This window comes from Hemiscyllium ocellatum, chromosome 7, assembly GCF_020745735.1.
Source record: "Hemiscyllium ocellatum isolate sHemOce1 chromosome 7, sHemOce1.pat.X.cur, whole genome shotgun sequence".
NCBI lineage: Eukaryota > Metazoa > Chordata > Chondrichthyes > Orectolobiformes > Hemiscylliidae > Hemiscyllium > Hemiscyllium ocellatum.
Genome location: NC_083407.1, coordinates 111,305,682 through 111,326,168, shown reverse-complemented (window position 1 = coordinate 111,326,168; position 20,487 = coordinate 111,305,682). Strand labels below are relative to the sequence as shown.

Below are 20,487 nucleotides of genomic sequence, written 5' to 3'. Positions count from 1 at the left end.
CCAAGCATTAACTAACATATCACAGAATAGAGGCAGGTCAAGATTCCTGAGGGAGGATGTGCTGGATAGTCTGATCCAATGCAGCAAGGTTTCCCTTCAGAAATCCACATTTATCCCAACAGAAACAGTTTGTAGGGCTGCAGGGGAATGGGACAGGAAAAATAGTTCCGAGAGAGAGCTCACATAGACGACAGTCTGAATGACCTCCTTGTGTCCCCATAACCATTCTAAGATTCTACATTGGTTCTTTATTGGCTGTTGCTCATGACTCCAATGAGTTGTGTTTAGAACAGATTGCTATTTTCTTAATATGCTGGTGCTGGAATGGTCAGGGTGATAATATGAATTAGTATAGAAAGGAACTGGAATAATATGGATACAAATATTAACTAGCATTGCACCACTGAAGTGGAGACAGATATGGAATGAATAATGCAGATGAGTATGATGTGGAATGATATTACAGCTTATTAATTGATCAGCCTTTGGTATTGTAGTGGTGTGGACTCATAATGATTGAACACTAATGCACATACTCCTCACCCGACATTTTCCAAAGCCTCCCTAGCTGAATTTCTATTCAGAACCCACCAAATGCTCCACCTTGTTCTATTACTGTCTCACTTGCTCCTTAAGCCCAGCGAATACTCATCTACGCTGTACCTTTATAGTCCAAAGTAGCAAACGTAGTTCATCCCAAAATCCCTACAGTGTGGAAATAGGCCCTTCGGCCCAACAGGTCCAAACCAACCCTCCGAAGAGTCTCCCACCCATTACTCGTTACTCTATATTTATCCCTGACTAATGCACCTAACCTACACATCCCTGAAGAGTATGGACAATTTAGCTTGGCCAATTCACCTAACCTGCACATCTTTGGACTGTGGAAGGAAACTGGAGCACCCAGAGGAAAGCCACGCAGACACAAGGAGAATGTGCAAACTTCACACAGACAGTTGCCTGAGGCTGGAATTGAACCCAGATCCCTGGCACTGTGAGACAGCAGTGCTAACCACTGAGCCACTGTGCCACCCAATCTTCACCAGTCTTATATTTCTTCATTATGAGGTGTCAATAATCACTTGAAAGTGGCATTCCCCCCCTCTCAGTTGGAAAATTGAGAATTCAAGTCCCATTATAACTGCTTCAAACTATATTCCAGACTGACAAGTTGGAACCATCCTGAAGAATGTAGAACAGTGGCAATATTATTGGGCTAATAATCCAAAGGCCCTGGCTAATGCTCAGGTTCAAATCTCACAATGGCAAATGGGGGAATTTAAATTCAATTAATTCATAAATCTGGAATTAAAAAGCTAGTCTTAATAACGGGGACCATGCAAATGCCAGATTTTCAACAAACCTCTCGGGTTCACTAATGTCCATTGGGAAACAAATCTGTCATCCTTACCTGACCTGGCCTCAGTGTCACTCCAGAGCCACAGCAATATAATTGCCTCTTAACAGGCCTCTGAAATGGCCCAGCAGGCCACTCAATTATATCAGGCTGAGAGTGAGAGTATACTTACACTGCACAGACTGCAGTAGTTGAAGGAGGCAGCTTAAAATCCCTTTCTAAAGAGCCATTCAGCCCACACATACCAGCATGCACACATCCTTTTACTGGCAAAAATCAAATGAGGGCTGCAACTTTGCAGGTATTGTTTTCTGGATGAGATGTTAAACTGAGGACTTATCTGTTCTGAGTGAAAAGGATCCAAATGAACTATTTTCAGAAGGACAAATGGGTTTTCCAAGTGGTCTGCTCAATGTTTACCTCAACATCACTAAAGTAAAACAAGTAAGAATTTATCTGATTGCTATTTTAGGATTTATGTACTCCCTCCACGCACAGTAGGACAGTGTGTACCACCAACAAGATATACTGCAGCAACTCACTGCTTCGACTGTACATTCTAAACCCATGACTTCTACCTAGGAGAACGACTAGGGCACCAGATCTACTCTCTTGGAAATGTTTCATTCCTTCGGTGTCGCTGCATCAACAGCACGGAACTCTCTCTCTCTCCCTATCAGCACCGTGTGTGTCCTTATACATTAAGGACTGCAGTGGTTTAAGAAGGCAGCTCACCACCACCTTCTCCAGGACAATTAGGGATGGGCAATAAATGCTGGCCCAGTCAGTCAGCAAAATCCATGCCACGTGAGAGAATTGAAGAAAAACACTGAGGGAAGGAGGAAGTCCGGGGATTTTGATTTCCTGGGAAAGGAATGCTCAGAACTGAATGGCTGTAATGGTGTTCCAGGAGCTTCGGGTCCAAGTCCCACCTCAGAGACTAAACCACGAGATCTAGACTGACAGTTCAGTATAGTAATGAGGGATGCCATATTGTCTTTTGGATAAAGCATTCAACTCTTTAAGTTGTACTTAAAAAACCTTGTGGCAAAACATGAAAGAACAGAAATACTGCTAACCGATGGCTCGGTTAATGTTATACCTTGAATGACATCCCTGTAACTGAATAGCTTGTAAAACATTACTGTTTACAGGATGTTACTGTGTGCTTCCTAGCTGCTGTGTGTAATAATGACAATACTTAATTGCCCTATAAAATACCTTGGGATGTCCTGAGATCATGAAAGGCACTGTATAACCACAATACTCTCTTTCTTTCAGACAGGATGATGGTAACATTAAATAACCTACCAGCACAGTCAGGTCAAAGGGAGCAGGAGAAGTGCAGGGGACAGGAGATCGGCGCAAGATTTTTAACAAAATGTAAAATAAAATACAACATAATTAAAAGAGACGGCTTGAGTAAGTTTTAAACATGGGAATGTCACATCACCCCTCGTAGTCCCTGACCTGATTAAAATGCACATTAAAATATGGTAGGAAATTAGACACTCAACTACATCCGAATACAGTGGAAACCATGTCTTTGGAATACTGTAATTATCATCCTGCCAATCTGCAAGGATAATTGGCTTGTACCCTCTGTGGTGAAGACGTGCCCCTTCAATATAAGAGGCTCAGTTTGACAATGATTACATTTGTGAAATGCTAAAGACAGAGGATTTCAGGCTGTGTGGGAACTGCTGCCAATAAGACACAGCCCAGCAGCACTGTGATAGTGCCCATTCGATAATGGGGGCAAACTATGTGTGGAGCCATTTCCATCTCCTGACCACCATCAGCAGGCTCGAACACAACAGCAACTTAAACTGGGCCAAAGGGCAGCCATGAGGAAATGATGTCACGGATAGATCAGCATCCCTTTCCTTTTCCCAGTTTTCTCTTTTCAAACTTGAAATGTGCAGAAGGTAGAGGCTGGTCCCAGGGACTCAGCAGAAACACCGATCAGGTCGGCAGAGTGTTGCACCAGCTTGCACTCGGTGTGGGAGTTCGCTATTTTGACTGGTGAAGTTCATGCAGGACTATTTAATGCACTCATACCCAGGTACCACATTCTCTGGGCCATTCATTCCACTGAATGCTAGACAATATAAAACATCTCGGTCCAGAAAAAAAGTAACTTTCATTTACATAGTGCCTTATGATTTCCTCCACCCTCATCAATGCCAAGTGTGAGGAGCTCTCAAGGTTCCTGAGGACCCACTTTGTGCCCAAGATCTCATTCTGACTGCTGACCCCTCCTTCCCATTTCCCAGACAACAACTGATCCTGTTAACAGCTCACTCTCTCTTAAGTGAATGTCCTTCTCACTTTCATATCTGTTCTCATCACACCCTTCCTCAAAAACACTAACCTTTGGTACCGTCATTTTTGCGAACTGTTGCTCCATCCGAACCTCCCTTTCTAGCAATTGGGTTCTGCAGTGCACAACAAAGGCGATGGACTTTTTAAGATTAGATTAGATTCCCTACAGTGTGGAAACAGGCCCTTTGGCCCAACAAGTCCACACTGACCTTCCAACGAGTAACCCACCCAGACCCATTTCCCTCAGACTAATGCAGTCTAACACTATGGACAATTTAGCATGGCCAATTCACCAAACCTGCACATTTTTGGACTGTGGGATGGACTGTGGGAGGAAACCGGAGCACCCAGAGGAACTCCACACAGACAGTCGCCTGAGGCTGGAATCGAACCTGGGTCCCTGGCACTGTGAGGCAGCAGTGCTAACCACTGAGCCACCATGTCGCTCAATATTTTAATATTGAGTTCTAATGTTTCCTTTTAATTCCTAATATTTCCTTTTCCTAACTGACTTTTAATATTTCCAATTTACCAAAGAAAATTCTGATCAGCAGATGTCAAACAGCAAACTTATCATTTAACAACAGTGAGGTGCAAACAGGTGTTGCATTCTGTGTGCAAAAGTCTCTTTTTTTGAAGGATGTTGCAGAGGGACAAAATGTAGATGAGAAATAGGAGGGAGGGTACAGGGTGGGGCGTCAAATAAGTCCTCCCTGAAGGAACATTTTGTCACCTCCAGAACTTGTAACCATCTCAAACTGAATTTGCTCCAACAGTGTGTCAAAATGGCTCTTTGTGAAGTCTCAATCCAGTTGTAATCTGAGAACCAAATGCAACAGTTTCCTTTTCTACTTCTAGATGTTACCTTGGCTGGTGGATGGGGAGGAGTAGAGTTGACTTGATGACCCGCCCTGCAGTCTCCCTCCCATTTTTCACCTACATTTTGCCTCTGTATGACATCCCTCAAAAATGAGTACTGTGTTTTCTCAAACAGAATACAATGCCCAAGTGTCCCTCACTGCAATGGTTTTTAAATGACATGGGATACGCAGAACTTTCTTTGGAAAGTTGGAAACGCTGGACTCCTTTTCCTCCTCCTGGCAATTGTCCGAGGGTGCTCAGAGCTTTCTGTGACACTTAACCTGGAGATGACCTCCTGATCATGCTACTGTAAGTGTCTATTGGTAACTCAGCTCATCTGTTAACTGGAACCTTCATCTGTGTCTTTTGTCACCTCTACCCTTGATGCCTGAAACCCAGTCCGTGCCAGCCTAACTTGACTGCCCATAAATGTGAGACCTTCCAAAGCACTGCTCCCACGCCCTACAGAGACTCTGGCCAAACCCTGCCTCTGTTTTAAAGGTCTCAACTGCTTTTCAAATCTTTCCATGGGTCTCACCTCTCCCTAGTCCTGAAATCCTTTCAGGCTCCACAACTTTCTACGACCTCTGTGTTCCTCCAATTCTGGCCTTCAGTCCATTCACTCCATCTTTGGGGGCCATTTTGTCAGGGGCCTCAGTAATGAAATTCCCTTGCCAAATCTTACCAGTTTTCTTCTCTTCATTCTTTTAAAACTCCTCTTGAACTGACCTCTTTGATCAAGCTTTTTATCATCAACTTGAATTCCTCCCTATATGGTTTGGTATCAAATTTTCTTTGATAATTCTCCTATGAAGTCACTTAGGAAATTTTACTGGTTTAGAGATGCGTGTAAATGCCATTGCTGGACAGTTGCGTAATGTGAAGGAACTCTATAAATACACGTAGTTTCGAAGACTTGAGGATTGACCCACTCCATTTTATAATTGTATCTCTACTAGAGTCAAAGCAATTCCCTCATACTGTCAATATGCTGGTTTGGCTGGAAGACTGCTTTGTGATGCCAACAGTGAAGGTTCAATTTCCATTCCTGGTGACATTACCATGAAGGCTCCTCTTTCTCAACCTCTCCCCTCGCCTAAGGGGTGGTGACCCTCAGATTAAACTCACCAAGCAGCCTCTGGCCCTCTGGAATTATGATAACTTCACCTTTTCACACTCAGTAACTCTTTCCCAGTGCTACTATGACTGTGACCCCACTAAAGTCTATTGAGCGCTCTCACACAGTCAGGTCTTACTTACTTTGGCTGCATGTACATTTCTTTGAGCTTTACAGAGGGAGTCTTGCTGAGAGGCCCAGCTGAATCTTACCAAACCTTCCTCACTAACTATTTATTCCACTGGCACCACTCACGTTCCCAGAACAACTCGCCACTCACTGGAAAGACAGTGGGCAGCACAGTGGCCCAGTGGGTTAGCACTGTTACCTCACAGCGCCAGAGACCCAGGTGGGATTCCAGCCTCGGGTGACTGTCTGTGTGGAGTGTGCACATTCTCCCTGTGGCATGGATTTCCTCCGGGTGCTCTGGTTTCCTCCCACAGTCCAAAGATGGGCTGGTTGGGTGAATTGGCCATGCTAACTTGCCCACAGTATACAGGGATGTGTAGGTTAAGTGCATTAGTCAGGGGTAAGTGTAGAATAATAGGGCAGGGGAATGGGTCTGAGGGACGATGTGGACTTGTTGGGCCAAATGGCATTTTCCATGCCATAGGGATTCTATGATTCCCGGCTGTCGGTCATGCCCTGGCATTCCGAGATTGCTCTGAACGATCCAGGATGAAGTCTGAACATGTCGGAGAAGGGGATGATGGCACCAGGACTCTCCAGCAGGGACCTAGAGGTTTTACTCGATGGATTGATGCAAGGGAGAGCCAGAGGAAGCTGTGCCACCAGGCACTGCAGCTTGGTCCAAACTTGCCACCCCAGGTCTGTGCTGCATCCAGGGTGCAGAATAACAGGCCAGCAAAGCAGAAATAAGGTGAATGATCTTCCCCACAGTGCCAGGCTGAGGGCCACACTCTTCTATCTGCCACTTTGCATGCGTTCTGTCTCCGCTACTGCACCCACCTTCCACAAAGGCTCGTGCTCTGCCACTCTCACCCTCTGCCTGCAACATCTTCTCTACCTGCTCTTACCAACCCACCCCACCCCAATAACCTCCCACACCACTAACTCTATGTGGCCTCTGCATTTCCTTCTCATGACATTGGAACACCTCACCACTTTCTGCCCACCCACACCATCGGTAATAACTACGCCACCCATAGTCCTCCCCCTCAATCCCTCCCTTTCTCTCATTACAAGAGACGATAGCCCATAATTGAATAGAGTGGGTTGGGCTGGAGGGTCTGTTTCCGTGCTGTATGACTCTATGCGGGTGGGATGGCTACCTGATATTAAGCTCCTTGCTCAAAGCAAGGTAAGAATCCTGGCTCCTGCTGGGAAAGGCTGGGACTGCTCTGATGGTGACACAGAGACATCAATGTCACATCAACCAAGTACAACATTCGTTCTACACCTCTTCGATAGCCCTACCGACAGGGTCATTCATTGTAAACCACGGGCAGTGACACCCCTCTCTTTTGTCTTGCTGGTACAGCCAGTACTTCTATGTGCACCACTGTGTAACACCCAGTTCCTCCAGACACAATCTCCTAAGACCAGTGTACGGAGACATCAGTGGGAGACATCAGCAAGGCTGCCTCCTGCAGTTTCCCTCAGTTTGGATAGTAACACCTTGATGGGAACATGACTCAGAAAGCGTAGAACCCAATCTTTTAAAAGATCACAGCAACTGCTCTGCGGCTGCCTGAGGAAGAAAGGCCCCAGGCCACTGTCACTCTGAGGCCTTTGCTCTGCCCCAGGCCGAAGAGGACTCTGTGCTTTTGGCACTCAGCATTCACTCACACACATACACATACAGAGGGAGGAACAGGAGCAGCACACAGGGATGTGGGACTCCATGGTTTTCCTTGCCCAGAAGCTGCATAATGCAGTGTACCCATCGACCGTCTGCCTGCCTCCATGGACGTGTTGTTGGCTGCTACAGAGAGCCACGCCCAGCATCCCCCAGGGTGAGCTGGAGAGGTTTACACTCCATCAACCCAGCCATTGGTCTTCAGGGGTGAAGACATGGTGAAGAGGGGGATCGGGAACCTCGGGCACATCACAGGTAACCCTCCTCACAAGGAGTCAGGGCAGTGCCAGGAGGTACCAGATGGTGGAAGAGTCATAAACAGGTCCATTCAGAATTTTCCTCTCAGGACAGTCCAGGCCTAGTTGGGCCCTCCACCTCCACCTTGCCTGCCCTTGCTGACTCCACTCATGCTGAGGAGTGTTCACTTGCCTCTAAGAGGGCGACCTTCAGCATGCTTGGGACTTCCAGACACAAGCATCTCTGGGGTTGCCTGAACAAACCTCCAATAGTCTCCACAGCGCAGCAGGCTTTCTTCAACCCAGCTGCTGAACCAGGAACTATGGTAAGACTTAGTAGGTGGGGAAGGAAGGAAAAGATGCACTGAGGGCATGTTGGTGGTGCAGGTGACAGTGCCCCTACATCCTAAGTATCATATGTGCACAAAAGTGACTCTTCCACCTTTTCATTTCCCTGAAGACCTGGATGTAACTGTGTCAGCATGATGCATAATGTCATAGCCATGTGGTATGCACCATGGGTCAATGTCTGTGTTGAGCGCCTGCTGCAGCATCTGGAAGCTAGAGGAATAAGGCATGTACAGGGCAACAGGTCCTGCTGACACCATTATCCCTTGTTTGACAGCAGCAGACTCTCCCTTGCCTATGTGTCCAAAGGTTTTGTTGTGAATAAGGTTGGTAGTGATGTCTAGAGCAAGAAAGTTCACAACAAACAGGCATTAAGGTAGCCTGGGATTTGGAATCCTGTAGGTCTGTGTAAAGGCTGTGTCTACATGTAATATTGCTTCCTATAAAGGTCCTTGCATGGATGAATCTTGCAGCCTCCTCCCTCACAGGCCAAGACATTCCTGCTGAGAGTGGTTGCAGTCACTTTCTTTATCACTGTGCACCTTATGATTACCAGCACCCTGCAAGGCAGCAGTGAGCGCGCTTTCGTCAGTGGCTTCTCACGTCCACATATATATTCCCTTCCAGGCAGCTCTTCCAGTAAGCCCCATAGGTTTCACACCTCACCAGGTCCCTACCAAACCCACCTGCACCAGCCTATCTTGCCTCCCCAGTGCCAGTCATCTGAGATGACCATTCCAACAATGGTCCTGCAATGGTCCCCTCTTGAAGCCAGGGGGTTCTTGACCTTGGATGAAGCTCCCTTCCACATGACCCCTTCCCCTTTCCCATCCAAAGCTTTTCACACCCCCCCCACTTGCAGATACTGTTACCCTATTTCATATTGGTCATCCTCTCAGCTTGCTGTCTCCAATCCCAACGAACAGGTTCCCAAGTTTCTTTCCCATGGCTGACACCCCACCCCTTGCCACCCCTCCCTTATATTCCATATCCCCTTAATTCCTATGGAATAACCCAACAGACTGACTGTGGTCCACTCATTTAAATGACTTATTTATTTATTTATTTGTGGGATGTGACCATTGCTGCTTGGTCAGCCTTTATTGCAGATCCCTAGTTGCTGTTGAGAAGGTGGTGGTGAGTTGTCTTCTGGAACCAAATGCACACTGGCGGCAATCGTTTGCTGTGGGTTGACCCACAATGCCATAAGGGAGGGAATTCCAAGATTTTGACCCAGTGACAGTGAAGGGATGGCGATAGATTTCCAAGTCAGGATCACAAATGGCTTGGAGGGAAACTTGGTGGTAGTGTTCCCATGTATCTGCTGCCCTTGTCCTTTTAAAGGGAACTTGTTGTGGGTTTGGAAGGTGTTGTCTGCAAATCTTTGGTGAATGCCTCCAAGCACCTTGTAGATAGCACACATTATTGTTACTGAGTGCCATGCTGGAGGGACTGGATGCTTGTGGATGCAGTGCCAATCAAGTGGGATGCTTTGTCCTGGATGATTAGATTAGATTAGATTAGACTTACAGTGTGGAAACAGGCCCTTCGGCCCAACAAGTCCACACCGACCCGCCGAAGCGAAACCCACCCATACCCCTACATTACCCCTTACCTAACACTACGGGCAATTTAGCATGGCCAATTCACCTGACCCGCACATCTTTGGACTGTGGGAGGAAACCGGAGCACCCGGAGGAAACCCACACAGACACAGGGAGAACGTGCAAACTCCACACAGTCAGTCACCTGAGTCGGGAATTGAACCCGGGTCTACAGGCGCTGTGAGGCAGCAGTGCTAACCACTGTGCCACCGTGCCGCCAATTTTGTCAAGCATCTCAAGTGTTGTTGGAGCTGCACCCATCCAGGCAAGTGGGGAGTATTACATCACCCTCCTGACTTGTGCCTTGTAGATAATGGACAGGCTTTGGGGAATTAGGAGGTGTGTTCTTGCTGCATTATTCCGAGCTGATGAGCCGCTCTTTCAGCCATTGTGTTTACGTGGTGAGTCCAGTTGAGTCTCTGGTCAATGATAACCCCCAGAATGTTGTTAGTGGGGGATTCAGCAATGATGACACCACTAAATCTCAAGCGGGGGTGGTTGGACTGTCTCTTGTTGGTGATAGTCATACCCTGGCATTTATGTGGCATAAATGTTACTTCCCACTTATCAGCCCAAGCCCGAATACTGTTAGAACTTGGGCTGTTCCAGTGTCTGAGAAGTCGTAAGTGTTGTCGACATTGCACAATCAGCAGCAAACATCCCCACTTCTGACAGATGCAAAGTCATGGGTGAAGCAGCTGCAGATGGGTGGGCCGAGGAAACTGCCCTGAGGAACTTCTACAGAGATGTCCTGGAGCTGAGATGACTGACCTCCAACAACCATGACCATCTGCCTATGTGCCTCCAACTAACAGGGAGTTTTTCCCCATGAAACACATTATTTCTAATTTTTCTTGGGCTCCTGGATGCTATACTCAGTCGAATGCAGCCTTGAATGTCAAGGGCTGTCACTCTCACCCCACCTTTGGGATTCAGTTCTTTTGTTCATGTTTGAACCAAGGCTTAAGCGAGGTCAGTAGCTGAGTGACCCTGGTGGAACCCAAACGGAGAGGAACTGAACAAGTTATTGGTGAGCAGCCTCTGCTTGATAGCACTGCTGAAGACACCTTCCATCACTTCACTGATGATGAAGAGTCAACGGATGGGGCGCTTAAGTGGCCGGTTTGGATTTGTCCTGCTTTTTATGTACATGACATACTAGTGCAATGTTTCAAATTGTCAGGTAGACACCAGAGTTGTAAGTGTACTAGAACAGCTTAGCTAGGGGAGCGGCAAGTTCTGCAGCACAAGCTTTCAGTGCTATTGCCGGAATGTTGTCAGGGCCCATAGCTTTTGCAGTATCCTTAGGGCTGGACCAGCTCAGTCAGTAGTACTGCTGCTGAACCACTCCTGGTGGTGGACATCAAAATCCCCCACCCAGAGTAGATTTTGTGCCCTTGTCATCCTCAGTGCTTCCTCTAAGTGTTGCTCAACTTAGAGGACAACCAATTCACCAACTCAGGCAGGACAGTACTTGGTAATCAGCAGGAGGTTTCCTTGCCCATGTTTAACCTGAACGCACGAGGCTTCATGAGGTCTGACTGTATACGGCTGTGCCGCCAAATCTGCTGGGTCTGTCCTGCCAGTGAGACAGGACATATCCAGGGCTGATGATGGTGGTGTCTGGGACATCATCCACCACTTTGAAGCTATGATTCTGTAAGTATGACTATGACAGGCTGTTGCTTGACGAGTCTGTGAGACAGCTCTCCACTTTAGATGCTGGAGGTCAGAGCTGAAAAATGTGTTCCTGGAAGGAGTATACTACAAAGAGGAGTTGGTATGGTCGACAGGGTGGTTTCTGCCTTTGCCTTTTCTGTTGCTTAGGGTGATGTCAGGTGATCCATTGGTTTCATTTCTTTGATGACTTTGTAGCGATTAGTACAACTGAGTTCCTTGCTCGGCCATCTCAGAGGACAATTGAGAGTCAGCAATATTGCTGTGGGTCTGGAGTCACACATAGGCCAGACCAGGTGAGGATGGCAGATTTCCTTCCCTGAATGACATTAGTGAAGCAGATGGGTTTTTCCAACAATTAACAATGATGTTATGGTCATCAGCAGATTGTAAATTCCCAATTTTTGTTTTATTGAAAACAAGTGGCACCATTTGCTGAAACGGGAATCAAACCCAAAATATTAGCTGAGTTCCTGGATTAATACTCCAGTGAGAATACAATTAGATCAGTGCCTCCATTAACTGGACAGTCTCAGACAAGAAGTTCTTAGATCCCTGACCCCTGGCTGTCACTCTCCCTGACCAGGATAGCCCTGGTCAGGCTGCTATGGAGCCACAGGACTGGCTACAAGTCATTCCCTGGATAGCAGAGGCACATAGCCCCTGACCCAGAACACCATGACATGATGCCTGACTGTGGTCAATCCCCTCAACTAGTATGGGACACTTTGCTGTGACCCTGTGACTGATGGGTGTCTCCATGGATTTCAGTGGGTTCTTCCCCAACAACCTGAGACACATGGGTCCCCTGCGTGCAGCGACAGAGAGTATTTGCTGTAAATGCTGCTGGTACGTGGAACAGAGGTGTCATAGCAATGTGCCTCACAGCAAGATGTCTGTTCCTTAGACTGAAGGCTGCTGACCACCAAGGCAAGCTGCCTGGGTGTGTGACTGTACTAACTCGCACAGCAAGGCATGGTAGGACAAGACAAAGCAAGATGCTGCGATCACGCAGGTAGGAGCTAAATAAATGAGTACTCACAGAGCAAGTGAACAGCCCTGAGATACAGCCTGCTCCAATGAACTGAGTTTGTGTCCCTATGCACTCTCAATGCTGGATTTCAGTGTGCTCTGCATTGCACGTCTGTGCTTCAGATGCATCCTGCAAGTGGATTGGAGAAGCATCATGATGGTCATTGGGGGTTAGCACATGGAGAGCAGTGAGTTGAGGGGTGGGTAGGCTAAGATTAGATTAGATTACTTAAAGTGTGGAAATAGGCCCTTCAGCCCAACAAGTCCACACTGATCCTCCGAAGAGCAACCCACCCAGACCCATTCCCCTACATTTACCCCTTCACCTAACATTACGGGCAATTTAACATGGCCAATTCACCTAACCTGCATATCTTTGGGCTGTGGGAGGAAACCGGAGCACCCGGAGGAACCCCACACAGACACGGGGAGAACGTGCAAACTCCACACAGAGTGTCTGAGGCGGGAATTGAACCTGGGTCTCTAGCGCTGTGAGGCAGCAGTGCTAACCACTGTGCCACCGTGCCACCCTTCATATATTTTACATTAAAATTAAACCTTGGCACAACATTGTGGGCCAATGGGCCTGCTGTGTGCTGTTCTAATGCGCGTGGATGATGGGTGCCTGTGGATCTTGCGTAAGACGCTGTTTGGTGCTGAGCAACATGGAGGCTCCTCTCAGCTGAAGCCGACAGGGGCACGGTCTGATTTTTATGACTATATCAGGCAGTTGCTTGACAAGTCTTGTGAGACAGCTCTCCCAATTTTGATACTCACCCCCACATAAAGATGGGTTTGTAGGGTCAACAGGATCGTGCAATTGGTCAAACTGCTCGATGTTAAGCAAAACACGGTTTATTGAAAGACTGTAGTTAAAATACAACCAAAGAAAGAGGAATTTAGAATAACTTAACTCTATTGGAAAACTTAACAGAACAGTCGATACACTAACTAATTAACTGTTTGAAAATAGTAACAGTTTTCAAACAGTTAATTAGTTAGTGTATCTACTTCAACAGAGAATTCTATGCATCGAGCTTGCTCTGCACGTTTGGTAAGGTCAGAAACTGCTTATTAATGAGGCCCGTTGAGGCATTAATAAGGCGTTTAACAGAAAATAATCTTCCTCAATCAGCACCTCATTGCTCAGCAAACCATGAAAGATACATAGATTACAAGAGCAGGGAGGTTATGTTGGAACTGAACAGAAATTTGATTAGACCACACTTGGAGTACCGTGTGCAGTTCTGGTCACCATGTGATAGAAGGGATGTGACCGCGGTGGAGAGGATGCAGGGGAGATTCACCAGGATGCTGCCTGAAGTGGCGCAGTTTAACTACCGAGAGAGGCTGGATAAAGTTAGGTTGTTTTTTTCAGACCAAAGAAGTTTGAGTGTGGACCTGACAGAGGTGCAGAAGATTTGAGGAGAATTAGGAACCAGTTATTATCCTTAGTTGGAGGACCAAGGGGGCCTGATTTTAAAGTGAAAGGCAGGAGGTTTACATTTATTGGAGGAATTTTGTTTTACCCAGGTGGCGGTCATTCAGGCTATGGGCCTAGTGCTGGAAAGTGGGATTTATGTAGATTTAACGTAAGTTGGGCAGTAGTTACTTGATGGGATTGAAGGAACTTTTCTCTTATGATTCTACATAGCAAGACGGTCCCGATGTTGAGTTTGATTAGATTAGATTAGATACGGTGTGGAAACAGGCCCTTTGGCCCAACAAGTCCACACCAACCCTCAGAAGGACAACCCATGCTCCATCCACTTCTGCCACATACCCTGCCACAGCCTACAAAGCTCAGAACCCAATAGGAATCTACCATTTGTCAACTCTCCAGCCAGCAACCTAAATTACTGACTGAATCTTGATTCCAGCTCTCACTCAGTAGCCCCTCCCCTCAGTTCTCAGTATTACTGACTGTATCTCAACTGTGCGCCAGGTCCTTACATTCCATTAATCCCTGTTGAAAATTGCTATTGTATTTAATAGGCAAAAAATCTAACTCCTGATTGCTCTGAAGTACCTATCAAGTCTGAAAGTGCAAACGTTTGTGAACTTGCACTTCTGAATTGTGTTCTGTTTTGCCTGCAATCATTAGCACAAACTTGAAAATAAATGCTTCCTGAGCACGGAGCAATGAGGAACTGGAGTGTTCATGAAACAGTTGTTTTTCTCGACTTCAACCACATTGCTGCTGGAATTGTCATTCAGCCCACCAAATCTGTTCAAGCTATTCAATGAGATCATGCTAATCTGTTAAAAGTCACACAACACTAGGTTATAGTCCAAGGTTTATTTGATTAGATTTGATTACCTACAGTGTGGAAACAGGCCCTTCGGGGCAACAGGTCCACACCGACCCTCCGAACAGTAACCCACCCAGACCTATTTCCCTCTGACTAATGTACCTAACACTATGGGCAATTCAGCATGGCCAATTCACCTGACCTGCACATCTTTGGACTGTGGGAGGAAACCGGAGCACCCAGAGGAAACCCAAGCAGACATGGGGAGAATGTGCAAACTCCACACAGACTGAGGCTGGAATCGAACCTGGGACCCTGGTGCTGTGAGACAGCAGTGCTAACCACTGAGCCACGGTGCTGTCCTGGCCTTTGGGAGCACTAGCTTTCGAAGCGTTGCTCCTTAGTCAGGTGGTTGTCATGCTAATCTGATAATCCTCAACTCCGCTTTCTGCTTTTTCCTCATAACCTTTGATTCGCCTGCTGATTAAAACCAGGTCTATCTCAGCCTTCAATATACTTAACAATCCAGCCTCAACAGCTCTCTGTGGTAAGGAATTCCACAGATTCATCACCCACGAGAGAAGAAATTCCTCCTTGTCTCGATCTTAAAAATGCAACCCTTTATCCTCCAATCATGCCCTCTTATCCTCAACTCTCTCGCAAATGGAAACAACCTTTCTGCTTCTATCTTGTCAAATCCTCCATGAATTTTTATATGCTTCAAATAACATCACCTTTCATTCTTCAATATTCTAACGAGTCCAGACCTAAGCTACTCAAAACCTTTTTCAGGACCGTTCCTCCGTACCTGGCAAACAGCCCAGCCAGCCTTCTTTGGACTGGCTCCGGAATTAGTATTCCTTTCCTTAGATAATGCATCCAAAACTATTCACAGATTTAACAGTGTACCTTCTGAAGTGTAATCACAGTTGCAGCACAGCAAGCACAGCACCAATTTGTTCTCACCAACCTCCCATGAGCAGAACTGTGACAGTAAACAAGTTATGGGGCTAAGTGATGTTGGGTAAGGAATGAATACTGGTCAGGGTCAAGCTGAACGGTGAGACCGTTTGCAGGTTTGTTGAGGGGGGCAGGTGAGCCCTTGACTTCAGATCTCATTCAAAAGATGGTCTTGCCAGCAGCATAGCACACCCTCAGTACCGCACTGGCAAAGTCCTGCCTCAGAATTCAAGCAGAAATTCTGACTCAGACCTTGATTTAATGAGCTGTCCAAAAAAACAGAATGGCACCTTTAACCCCAAATTTCTGACTAAAGAGACAAGTCTGGCACCAATGCAGCGTGAACTCCTTAAAATAGCATCACTACAGGGAGATAACTTTGCTGGTAGCCCTGGTGTGACGATGCTCTGGTTTTAAAAAGTTATTTTGTCCTTTTTTTTGGAAGATGCGTTGGAAGGCAGAGGTACTGAGCAGTCTACTAAATTCATTAGAATAAACAGTTTAGAATATAGAACATTACAGCGCAATACTGGCTCTTCAATCCTCGATGTTGCGCTGACCTGTGAAACCAATCTGAAGTCCATCTAACCTACACTATTCCATTTTCATCCCTAAGTTTATCCAATGATCATTTAAATGCCCTTAAAGTTGGCGAGTCTACTTATGTTACAGGGAGGGCGTTCCACGCTCCAACTACTCTGAGTAATGAAACTACCTCTGGCTTCTGTCCTATATCTTGAGAGGCCTTGGGGTTTTCTTCTAAAAGTTTGAACAATAGAAGCAGCCTGGATGGGTGTGGCTAGCTCTCAGAGACCAGGATTTCTAGCTTTCTTTTTCAGTTTTTAGATTTTAGCTTTAAACAATTGTGGTTGCGGGCTGGAAGAAGTGGATGTTATTTTTCCCTCTCTCGATCACAGCCAAAAGCTGGGGATTCTCTCACTTGGCTGCTAGATTGTATGTGAGACATTGTCTGTGTTTCTGAATTTGCCTTTTTGTGTGCTTATATAATGTTACTATTTTCAAACAGTTAATTTGTTAGTGTATCTACTATTCTGTTAGGTTTTCTAATAGATTTAAGTTATTCTAAATTCCTCTTTGTTTAGATGTATTTTAACAATAGTGTTTCAATAAACCATGGTATGCTTAACGTTGTGTAGTTTGACCAATCGCATTGCATCTGGAACATGGAACTTTACATCTACCTTTAAAATAAGAAAATGCCATGGTGTAGGCTACCTTCATAACATATTTTGAGGGGGTGTTGTCTGGTCCATAACACTGGACCCAAAGCTGTTTGTGTCTTAATGGGTTGTGTTCTATTTTCCACATCAAACCACAACTCAAGAGACTTTCCAAAACATCCAGGTAGATACTCCTGCACACTGAGGTACTGCTGCACTATCAGAGCTTCAACCAATTCAAGTGAGATAGAAAACTGAAGATCGCTGAGAGTCTCGCAGTCCTCAGGGATACGATCACCTACGTGCAGAACAGAGGGTTGGACATCTGTCTCATCAGTCTGGACCAGGAGAAAGCCTTTGACAGGATATCACACAGGGAAATGAAAGATGTTCTTTCCAAAATGGGCTTTGGGGAGGGAATCTGCAATTGGATCAGTTGCTCTACACCAACATTGTCAGTGCATTCTCAATCAATGGTTGGGAATCAGATAGCTTCCCAGTCAGATCTGGAGTCAGGCAGGGCTGCCCTCTCTCTCCTGCCTTGTTTGTGTGCTGCATAGAACCATTTGCCGAGTCCATCAGGAAGGATGTGAGCCTGAGAGGGGGGACGATTCCTGGCAGCGGGGGCCTGCAGGTTAAGGCCTCCTTGTACGTGGATGACGTCGCTGCTTTCTGCTCAGATCCACTGTCTGTGCACAGACTCATGTGCATATGTGACCAGTTCAAATGGGCCTCGGGGGGCCAAGGTAAACCGAGGCAAGAGCAAGGCCATGCTCTTTGGGAACTGGGCCAACTAATCCTTCATCCCCTTCACCGTCAGGACCAACCACCTGAAGGTGCTGGGTATTTGGTACAGCGGGGGGGGGGGGTATATGCCAAGTCTTGGGGGGAGCTTATCAGCAAAGTGAGGCAGAAACTGGGCAGATAGAAGCTACAGTTGCTCTCCATCATGGGAAAAAAACCTGGTCGGGAAAAGGAGAGGGCGAATCCTATCAAGCGGTTCCCTGAGCAGACTGTCAAAGTAATTTGGCAGAATTCCTCATCGCTAGAACTTTCCAACAAGCACCAAGACATGGTTTGGCTGGTGGTGAGAAGGGCTCTGCCTGTGAGATCTTTTATGCACACCCGGACTCTCTCCTGCACCGCACGCTGCCCTCGAAGCGGCTGCAGGGGGGAAGAAACTGTCACACACCTCCTTCTGGAATGTGCCTATGGAGAGGAATGCAGTGGTGTTTGTCAAGGTTCGTCCCGAGCAGCGCCTTAACACGAGACTCCATGCTCTACGGCCTGTTCCCCGGGATGCACACTGAGACGAACATCAACTGTGCCTGGAGGATGATCAACTCGGTCAAAGACACTCTTTGGTTTGTCCGAAACCTGTTGATCTGCCAGCTGCAGGAGTTGACCCCGACTGAGTGTTGCAAACTGGCACATTCCAAGGTCCAGGACTACGTGTTGAGGGACGCGCTGAAGCTTGGGACAGCTGCCGCCAAGGCGCGGTGGGGAAAGACCACCGTGTAACATCTGCCTGCCTAAGAAGAACAGGGGGCCCACTCAGTAAGTGGGCTCCGCCGAAGCCTCAACTAAATATATGGATGGTCAATGTACAGACTCCTACGTATGAATGATTAATTCCGATCTCTGTATGTAAAGGTATGCCTATGAATGGTACCAGCAATTGTAAAGATCATCAAAATATGAATAAAGTATATTTTGGAAATAAAAAAAAATTCGCGGTCCCGGTTTCTGTCTCAGGTGCATGCAAAAGCTCACATGATACAACTTTGAAGCTGATCAGTGAGTACAGCTTCTTATCATGACAACATTTACCCCTCAACAGAAAACATGACCACAGTGCATTCTTTGGAACTTGCTGTGCACAAAGCGACACTGAATTACACTTCAAAGAAACATTGAGTAGGTTGTAAAATGCTTCAGGCTGTCCAGAGACCATAAAAGACAAAACAGAGATGCAAGCCCCTCTTTATGTACTTCTTTATAGGATGTTCATGCTTTCCCGATGTTTTATTATTTAAAATTATTTTGAGGATGCTTCTGACTCATCAGTAACCACCCTTGTCCCAACCCACTGCAGCACGTACAAACATTGACTAACATATATTAAAGGGAGAGTGGATATATGATTAGATTAGATTAGATTACTTACAGTGTGGAAACAGGCCCTTCGGCCCAACAAGTCCACACCGACCCGCCGAAGCGCAACCCACCCATACCCCTACATTTACCCCTTACCTAACACTAAAGGCAATTTAGCATGGCCAATTCACCTGACCTGCACATCTTTGTGACAGTGGGAGGAAACCGGAGCACCCGGAGGAAACCCACGCAGACACGGGGAGAACGTGCAAACTCCACACAGTCAGTCGCCTGAGTCGGGAATTGAACCCGGGTCTCAGGCGCTGTGAGACAGCAGTGCTAACCACTGTGCCACCGTGCCACCCACACCGTGCACTTAACTGCGAATTCCTGATGAACAACTTTTGCCCGAAACGTTAGTTTTCCTGCCCCTCGGATGCTGCCTGATCTGCTGTGCTTTTCCAGCACCACACTCTTGATTCTAATCTCCAGCATCTTCAGTCCTCACTTTTGCCTAGCAAATTCACTACAGCACAGTGGTCTTCTGCTCACAAAATAGGTTAACCTTTATTTCAATTTTCTTCTGGGCAGCACGGTGGCTCAGTAGTTAGCACTGCTGCCTCACAGCACCAGGGACCAAGGTTTGATTCCAGCCTTAGGTGACTGTCTATGTGGAGGTTGCACATTCTCCCTGAGTCTGCGTGGGTTTCCTCCGGGTGCTCCGGTCTCCTCCCACAGTCCAAAGATGTGCAGGTCAGGTGAATTGGCCATGCTAAATTGCACATAGTCTTAGGTGCATTAGTCAGAGGGAAATGGGTCTGGGTGGGTTACTCTTCGGAGGGTCGGTGTGGACTTGTTGGGCCGAAGGGCCTGTTCCCACACTGTAGGGAGTCTAATCTAACCTAATATAGATTTTAAAATAGCAGAAAAAAGTTATTTTCTTATTAACCTGGTACAGCTATAACTCGGTCTCACCTTTATGAACCCTATCATCCACTTTGCAATGGATGTCCACCACATGTTCATGCATAGAAATTGTCTTGGGAAATCCTCAGTGACTCCAAGTACTTGACAACAGCCAGGGCTCATTTTACATCTTGTCCAATTGGACTTGTGGTTCATTTAAGAGATTTCACCTTAACATAACCCACCCTGAAATTCCTACAAGGGAAGTAACTTGGCTAAAAATGGAGTTTTATTTGAAGCTTTTGCTTTACCTAGCTACCACGATATTGTCTAACTCCTTAATTTAAATATGATGATCAAATTAAGGAGATGCGCAAAATTGACAGACCATTTTTCATCTGCTGTTCTACATGTGAAAACATTAATGTTTGAGCTATTTTATATTTTGATGACCACAGCGGGTGATTTACAGACAATTTGGAATAGGGAAACAATTTGAGAGCCAAATAATAACAAAAAGAAAATGGGGTGCCTGTGCCCAGCAAGTGCTGTATTACACTTCTATTTGAGCAAAAGAGACTACTTGATTTTAACAAACAGTTCTTCTTGATGACAGAAGCAACGTTATTAGCATTCCGATTATTTGTATTAAAAGAGGAAATAAAAGGAGTAATGATACAGCAATCAGAACAGGAGCCACTGCAGTGAAACAAAT

General features: G+C 46.3%; 1 protein-coding gene across 1 annotated transcript in view; it reads right to left on the bottom strand.

Annotated features, from left to right (window-relative positions):
• LOC132817270 (receptor tyrosine-protein kinase erbB-4-like) overlaps positions 1-20,487 on the bottom strand; it is a 956,628-nt gene that overhangs the window by 42,239 nt on the left and 893,902 nt on the right. The window lies entirely within an intron of this gene.